Source organism: Leucoraja erinacea, chromosome 1, assembly GCF_028641065.1.
Source record: "Leucoraja erinacea ecotype New England chromosome 1, Leri_hhj_1, whole genome shotgun sequence".
In the NCBI taxonomy this organism is placed as follows: Eukaryota; Metazoa; Chordata; class Chondrichthyes; order Rajiformes; family Rajidae; genus Leucoraja; species Leucoraja erinaceus.
This window is the reverse complement of record NC_073377.1, coordinates 131251409-131258677: the sequence shown is the minus strand read 5'-3', so window position 1 is coordinate 131258677 and position 7269 is coordinate 131251409.

The window sequence follows — 7269 nt, the reverse complement described above, 5'->3', positions numbered from 1 at the left end:
AATGTGAGTTAGGTAAATTATATTTATTGGAGAGTTGTTCAAAAGACATAAAACAACCATCCGAAAACAAATTACGAAAAGCTACTAATCCCTTCATCTTCCATAACAGAAAGGCTTGATCAGTATTAGAAGGTTGGAAGAAAACATTAGATATGATAGCACTCTATAAGATAAAATCATTCAATCCAAACAACTTACGAAATTTAAAACATGTGTAAAATTGAAAAAGTGTATGTCTTATTATTGGGCTAGTCGTATATTTATTCAATCTCGTAATTGTAAAAGGTAACGAGGCCCCTAGAATAGAAGCCAATGATAGCCCTTGCAAAGAATCACATTCAAGATTTATCCATCCTGGACATTGGGTATCTTCTGAATCTTTTGTCCAAAACGTTAAACAGCGAGCATTAACTGCCTAATTGTAGAATCTAAGGTTCGGCAATGCCAAACCACCATCTTTTTTTGATTTCTGCAAGTATTTTTTACTTAGTCTGGAATTTTTATTCTGCCATATATATATAAGGACATTTTGGAGTCAATAATATCAAATAAAGATTTAGCAATAAAAATTGGTATCGTCTGAAATAAATATAAAAATTTAGGTAAGATAAACATTTTAATAGCATTGATTTGGCCTATTAAAGATAAGGACATTGGTGACTATTTAGTGAACTGTTGTTTAATATTTTCAATTAAAGGCGTAAAATTGGCTTTAAATAAATCCTTGTGTTTCTTGGTAATCTTAATGCCTAAATAAGCACAACATTCGGTAGTCAATGTAAATGGAAACTGTCCATAATTCGAAACTAGATTGTTTAATGGAAAAAGCTCACTCTTACTGAGATTTAGTTTATAACCAGAAAAACTACTAAATTGATTATGTAGAGCTACTATTGCCATAATAGATTTTCTCAGGGTTAGAGATGAATAATAACAGATCTTCTGCATAAAGAGATAGCTTATGTGTCTTATTCCCACGAACAATACCAGAAATATTAGGGGATTCCCTAACAGCGGTGGCCAAATGTTCCAAAGCGATATCAAACTGTAAAGGGCTTTAAGGACAGCCCTGTCTAATACCTCGAAAGAGCCTGAAAAAAGGGGATCTCTGATTATTGGTAAATACAGAAGCCTGCGGTATATGATATATCAGCTTGATCCAAGAAATAAAATTTGGACCAAATTTAAATATTTCAAGTGTATTGAAAAAGTATTCCCATACTACTCTATCAAACGCCTACTCAGCATCAAGTGAAATTACACATTCTGAAGTTTCATTTGATGCTGTATATACGATATTCATTAATCTCCTAACATTAAAGTATGAATAACGATTTTTAATAAAACCTGTCTGATCTTCAGAAATAATTTGCGGTAAAATATTTTCCAATCTCATAGCTAATATTTTGGAAAGAATTTTGGAATTACATTTAACAGTGATATAGGCCTATATGATGTCACTTCAATAGGATCTTTATCTTTTTTAAGAATTAAAAAAATAGATGCTTCATGAAAGGAGTGTGGTAATCTATTCATTAACAAGGCTTCTTTAAAAACCTTGCATAGCCAGGGAGACAGTAAACTTGAGAAATACTTTAAAAATTCTACTATAAACCCATCTAAACCAGGAGCTTTACCAGAATTCATCGAAAGGATTGCTTTCTGTATTTCTTCCTCCATGATTATGCATGCAGGTACAGCAGGCAGTAAAGAAAGTGAATGGTATGTTAGCTTTCATTGCAAAAGGATTTGAGTATAGGAGCAGGGAGGTTCTACTGCAGTTGTACAGGGTCTTGGTGAGACCACACCTGGAGTATTGCGTACAGTTTTGGTCTCCAAATCTGAGGAAGGACATTATTGCCATAGAGGGAGTGCAGAGACGGTTCACCAGACTGATTCCTGGGATGTCAGGACTGTCTTATGAAGAAAGACTGGATAGACTTGGTTTATACTCTCTAGAATTTAGAAGATTGAGAGGGGATCTTATAGAAACTTACAAAATTCTTAAGGGGTTGGACAGGCTAGATGCAGGAAGATTGTTCCCGATGTTGGGGAAGTCCAGGACAAGGGGTCACAGCTTAAGGATAAGGGGGGAATCCTTTAAAACCGAGATGAGAAGAACTTTTTTCACACAGAGAGTGGTGAATCTCTGGAACTCTCTGCCACAGAGGGTAGTTGAGGCCAGTTCATTGGCTATATTTAAGAGGGAGTTAGATGTGGCCCTTGTGGCTAAGGGGATCAGGGGGTATGGAGAGAAGGCAGGTACGGGATACTGAGTTGGATGATCAGCCATGATCATATTGAATGGCGGTGCAGGCTCGAAGGGCCGAATGGCCTACTCCTGCACCTAATTTCTATGTTTCTATGTTTCTATGTTTCTATGATGGTTTCGTCTAACAACAGAGACTCATATGTGTTAAATTTGGCAAGTTCAGGTTCTTTAAAAATGCATGCATTATATTATAATAATAATAATAATAACTTTATTTATAAAGCGCTTTTAGACAACATCAGTTACCACAAAGTGCTGTACATGGGAAGTCAACAAAAAGTTATTACAAACTCCTAAAACCATTAAGATGACAGGACTATAAAAACAGTAAAAATTAAAATACATTAACAACACTAAAACAGGAACAATGTCTCAGCCAGTGTCAAAAGCCAGTGAATAAAAGTGAGTTTTTAGGGAGGATTTAAAGATGGACAGTGAAGGGGCCTGTCTGATCTGCAGCGGCAAGGTGTTCCAGAGTGCCGGGGCAGCAACAGAAAAGGCTCTATCCCCTCTGAGCTTCCGCTTAGACCTTGGTACCTCAAGGAGCAGCTGATCCGCTGACCTGAGGCACCGGGTAGGAGCATATAGGTGGAGCAGCTCAGAGAGGTAAGGCGGGGTGAGGCCATTCAATGATTTAAAAACAAATAAAAGAATTTTAAAATGAACTCGAAAGTGCACTGGGAGCCAGTGAAGGGAGGCCAAAATTGACGTAATGTGCTCCCTCTTTCGAGTTCCGGATAAAAGGCGAGCGGCAGCATTTTGGACCAACTGGAGACGAGCCAACGAAGCTCGTGAGACTCCAGAGTAGAGCGCGTTACAGTAATCCAGCCGAGATGAAATAAAGGCATGGATTACTGTTTCAAAATGCTGCCGCTCGAGAATGAGCTTCACCTTTGCCAGCTTCCTTAGGTGAAAGAAGCTGGACTTAACCACTGCGCCTATTTGTTTATCTAATTTAAAATCACCGTCCATCATAAAACCCAGGTTTAAAACTGTAATTGTAATCAGAAGGAAATTCTGACAGGTATAGGGAAGTATAAAATTCCTGAAAGGATTTATTAATTTCATCATGGTCTGCAGTCAATGTACAATCCCGTTTACTCACTTTAGTAATCTGACGTTTGGCTGACACAGCTTTCAACTGATTGGCGAGTAATTTACCAGATTTATCACCATGTATATAAAATTGACTTTTGGTTTTAAGTAACTGATTCTCCATTGGTGATACTAATAACAAATCATGTCTCAATTGAAGTTCAACTATTCTTATAGAGCTCTAGACTAGGAGCTTTTGCATATTTTTTTATTAATATCTTTAATCTCATCAGCCAATATACGCATTTCATTTTGAGTTTGTTTTTTTAATCATGCGGAGTATGAAATAATTTGTCCACGGATATATGCCTTAAAAGCATCCCAGACTACACCATTGGATATTTCTTCTGGAGAATTTGTTGAGAAGAAAAAAGCAATCTGATCATTAACAAAATTTAGATCTTGAAGCAAAGTAGCATTACATCGCCATTGTTTAGCACTAAACTTGGGATCAGGTAGTTTAATTGATAATTTCAATGGTGCATGATCAGAAATAGCAATTGCATCATACTCACATGCATTGACCGATTATACTAACCAAGAATCTATTATAAAGTAGTCAATCCTAGAGTAACTATGATATACATGAGAGAAAAAAGAAAATTATTTGCCATTTGGGTGTAAGAATCTCCAGACTTCTAACATTCCAGAGTCAAGTAAAAAAGAATTGATAAAACTAGTTTTAGGTGTACAATTTTGGTCACCTAATTATAGGAAGGATGTCAACAAAATAGAGAGAGTACAGAGGAGATTTACTAGAATGTTGCCTGAGTTTCAGCAACTAAGTTACAGAGAAAGGTTGAACAAGTTAGGGCTTTATTCTTTGGAGCGCAGAAGGTTAAGGGGGGACTTGATAGAGGTTTTTAAAATGATGAGAGGGATAGACAGAGTTGATGTGGAAAAGCTTTTCCCACTGAGAGTAGGGAAGATTCAAACAAGGGGACATGACTTGAGAATTAAGGGGCTGAAGTTTAGGGGTAACATGAGGGGGAACTTCTTTACTCAGAGAGTGGTAGCTGTGTGGAATGAGCTTCCAGTGAAGGTGGTGGAGGCAGGTTTGTTTTTATCATTTAAAAATAAATTGGATAGTTATATGGACGGGAAGGGAATGGAAGGTTATGGTCTGAGCGCAGGTATATGGGACTAGGGGAGAATATGTGTTCGGCATGGACTAGAAGGGTCGAGATGGCCTGTTTCCGTGCTGTAATTGTTATATGGTTATATGGTTATATAGTTGATTTATTTGGAAGCACATGATCAGATTCAGATATGTCCATCGAGGGGTTCGGCAGTTAAAATCTCCACCCATTATTAAAAGATGTTCATTTAAATTAGGAAAGGATGCGATTAACTGTTTAAAAAACTCAGCATGACCAATATTAGGTGCATAAACGTTCACCATAACAACATTTTGGTTATGAAGAACACCAGTAATCATGAAAAATCTACCATATGGATCAGAAATTGTTTCATAATGAACAAACAAAATTGAGGAATCAATAAAAATAGAGACTCCTTTCACCTTAGCCTGTGAATTTGAATGAAACTGCTGTCCTCTCCAAAACTTAAAAAATCATTGATTGTCGTCTTTCCATACATGAGTTTCCTGAACAAAGATAATCTGAGCATTTAATCTACGAATAACTTAAAAAATAAATTTCCTCTTAATGGGATGGTTCAAACCATTCATATTCCAGGAAAGGAAGTTAATAACTGTATCTATATTGTTTGTAAAACTCACGTGGAATGTAAAGGGTTAATTTCTTAAAGCATAACAGTTCATGATTCTGGAAGTAGAAAAATCTAAGTTGGAGCCAGAAGTGACGACATTTCAGAAATTTTTGTAGTTCAAATTCTGCCCAGATAGAAAAAACTAAGCTAGAAGCGAAAGACACCAACCCATGCAAAGCCCAAAACTGACCAGTAGACTGTCAGTACGCTGCCTAATCCTTTCTCTACCCCCATCTCTCCTAATGACAGCACCCAATGTAAAAATAAGGCATATTTATCACTCAATAGCCCAAACAAAATTAATGTTATGGTTAAGAAGTGCATGTTAACTGTGGAACACAAGAGCTACTTCATATTATCTATCCAAGGTCAAAATATGAAAAACAAGAACTGCTTCACTTTGTTTGTCTAAAGACAGGGGAGAAAAAATTCTTCAATTTTAAAAATAGAAAAGCTAACAAAGAAGATCTTAAAAATTAACATATAATACCATTACATTAAATTAACAGTATCTTAGAGAAGGTAAAAGTTTTTGTTTGATACCATCATACTAAAATTCTAAAACGTCATTAAAGAACAACTCATCCAATTAAATTCTTAATCATTTACAAAACAATATATTGTCAAAATAGGAACAATAAATCTCCAATTGTAATTTAATCCCCATCACGGCTTCACCCCCATAAGCCTCCAGAAAGCTGGAAGCGTCTTGAGGTTTGTTAAAAAATCAGTTGTTACCATTAAAGAGCAGTCTAGCTGGATAAAGTAAGACGGGGGGCAACGTTTTCTTAAACAACTCAGACATTACATTATGGAAAGACTTTCTCAATTCCAAAAGCTGACGGCTGCAATCAGGAACAAACCGAAACTTGCTTCCTTCATATTCAACCATGCCCATCTTTTTTGCTGCCTGGAGGATATTCTCCTTCATCTGCAAGAAGTGAAACCGAATGATCAAATGTCTCGGTTTATCTTGGGGATCAGATTTCTTCCCGATCCTGTGTGCGTTATCCAAAATTGGAAGATTTTCATAGTGTTTGGTGTTGAAAGTCTCCTTTATCATTTTAGAGACAGATTTTATAATATTATCCCCTTCTTGACCTTCCGGGAAAAAAACAACAATTTGCAAATTCAGTCGACGGCTTCTGTTTTCCAGATCCATATTTTTAATCTTGTATTGCTGGAGTGCCCGAGTATTTTCATTAATTTTTCGATTCCAGTTTTTCAATCTTCAAATCTCTTTCCTGGCTCAAGGTTTGCAAGTTATCAATTTGTTCCTTCTGTTCATGAGATTCATCTTGTAACATAATCAGCTTGTCTTGAACTTCCTTCAATTTGCTCGAAATTCCTTTCACCATTTCTTCCAAACTGCAAAATCTTGTTTTCATTTCAGTTTTCAGTTCATCGTTCATTTTCGATATTGCTTCTAAGATACTAGAGTCAGAAGCTGCACCTTCCCCATGCTCCTTCATTGGAGAAGCTCTTTTCCCTCTTGTCTCCATCCTTTACACGATTGAAGCGTATAAAAGTGTTATCAACACTTTAAGAAAAGTTAGACCGTGCCTTGAAATCAAGTAATAACAAGTAACATTGAAAGAGTGGTAAGCAAGAAGTTAAAAGTTAAGGGAGAAAATGAACTTGCAACCTTTACAGCATGCTGCCACTAGGAGAATCCTAAAACTCTCATCTTGTTTGTTTGTATGCGTGTGTGTGTGTGTGCATGAGTTCCGGAAACTCCGCCAAGTGGAACATGATAGCGCTACAATTCTTGGCCCACCTTACTCACCATTGCCCTACGATGTGCAGTACCAAGTTTTGTTCAGATTGATGTTATATTTTACAAGTTATTCTCATTTTAAACTTCACAAAAAACACTTTTCAAATCACTTTTCCACTTGCCCTGCCCGTCAGCCGCCTTCAACATCACAATGACGTTACAATGGGATCCCAAATTTAAATTTCTTAAAAAATCTCGATTTTCATTGGCATTGAATTTATTTATTTTTTAAATCCGTTTTAATCAAATTATTCAGTTTTCATTAACAGCTAACATTGTGTTCAGGTTATTTAAAAAAAACACATACTGATTTTGACATTGTGGGGGGTGGGATAGGGGGGAGGCAAGGAATGGTGAACAGGAGGATAGAGGGCGAGGAAGGGGGTAAGGAAGG